Source organism: Gossypium hirsutum, chromosome D07, assembly GCF_007990345.1.
Source record: "Gossypium hirsutum isolate 1008001.06 chromosome D07, Gossypium_hirsutum_v2.1, whole genome shotgun sequence".
NCBI lineage: Eukaryota > Viridiplantae > Streptophyta > Magnoliopsida > Malvales > Malvaceae > Gossypium > Gossypium hirsutum.
The window spans coordinates 42,343,308-42,345,253 of NC_053443.1; positions in this window are offsets into that span (position 1 = coordinate 42,343,308).

The following is a 1,946-nucleotide window of genomic DNA, read 5'->3' on the forward strand; positions in this document are numbered from 1 at the left end:
GATTATTACAAGGAAATAGAGGTGGCGATGATTCGTGCGAATGTGCAAGAAAACTGCGAGGCAATGATGGCTCGTTTTCTAGCTAGACTCAATCGTGATATTGCTAACATAGTCAAACTTCAACATTATATTGAGGTGACGGACATGGTACACATGGCTATCAAAGTGGAAAAACAAATGAAGCGAAAAGGTGCTACTTGAGGTTATTCCACTACAAATTCTTCAAGATGGGGAAAAGGCGTTAGCAAAAGTTTTCCATCAAACCGAACAAAGGAGTCCACGGTGTTGCCCAAAACAAACAAGCCTTTGGCCGAATCAAGCAAAGGAAAAGCCATTGAGAGCTCGTTCAATCGTTCAAGAGATATCAAATGTTTTAAATGTTTGGGGAGAGGACATATCGCGAGTCAATGTCCAAACCGGAACACCATGATATTGCATGCTGATGGTGAAATTGAAATGGAGGATGAAGAGGAAGATGAGGTTGAATTGAATTCTGATGAAGAAGAGGATTTGGAACACCCTGTTGAAGGAGATTTTCTTGTAATCAAACGAAGTCTAAGTCTTCAAGGAGTGGAGGATGAGCAACAACGAGAGAATATTTTCCGTTCAAGATGCCAAATCCAAGGTAAAATTTGTAGTATTATTATAGACAGTGGAAGTTGCACGAATGTGGCAAGTACTTTCATGGTGGAGAAGTTAGGATTGCCAACCACCAAACATCCGAGCCCGTACAAGCTTCAATGGTTCAATGATGGAGGTGAGCTTAAAGTCGTGAAACAAGTTCTTGTTACTTTCAAAATTGGAAAATATTCCGATGAAGTTCTATGCGACGTGGTGCCTATGCATGTGGGCCATTTGCTGTTAGGACGACCATGGCAATTTGATCGGAGAGTGGTTCATGATGGCTATACCAATAGGTATACCTTCAAGCATTGTGGCAAGAAAGTGACACTTACGCCGTTATCCCCGAAGCAAGTATACGAGGACCAACTCAAACTCAAAACTTCTGTTGGACAAATGCAAGAAAAAGAAAAAAAGAGTGCGAGTGGAAAAGAGAAGAAAAATGAGAGAGCTCGAGGTAAAATTTTAAAAGATAGTGAAAAGGCAGCAAAAGAAGAAAAACATGGAGAAGAAAAAAACATTGAGAAAATAAGTGTGTTTGCAAAAGCAAGTGATGTTCGGAGAGCATTAACCTTGAGGCAACCTGCATTTGTACTCATGTACAAAGAAATTATGCTGAACACTAACGAATTACCCAAAGATCTACCTTCTTCTATGTTGTCTCTTTTACAGGAATTCGAGGATGTTTTCCTAGATGAAGTGCCTAGTAGATTGCCTCCCATTCGAGGCATCGAGCACCAAATTGACTTAGTTCCTGGAGCCGCACTTCCTAATCAGCTTGCTTATCGAACTAATCCGGAAGAAACCAAGGAGTTGCAAAAACAAGTTGCCGAACTTATGGATAAAGGTTACATCCGAGAGAGTCTTAGTCCTTGTGCGGTACCGGTTCTACTTGTGCCCAAAAAGGATGGTTCGTGGCGAATGTGTGTTAATTGTCGTTCCATCAACAAGATCACCATCAAGTATAGACATCCTATTCCTTGACTCGATGATATGCTTGACGAATTAAGTGGTGCCAAAATATTCATGAAGATTGATCTTAGGAGTGGATATCATCAAATCCGAATGCGAGAAGGCGATGAATGGAAGACTGCCTTTAAGACCAAACACGGTTTGTATGAATGGTTGGTAATGCCATTTGGTCTTACTAACGCTCTTAGTACTTTTATGCGATTAATGAATCATGTGTTGCGTGCTTATATTGGAAAATTTTGCGTAGTATATTTTGATGATATCTTGATATACAGTAAGTCATTGGAAGAACACGTTCAGCATTTGCGGATGATTTTAGAAACGTTGCGACAAGAGGTACTCTATGCCAATTT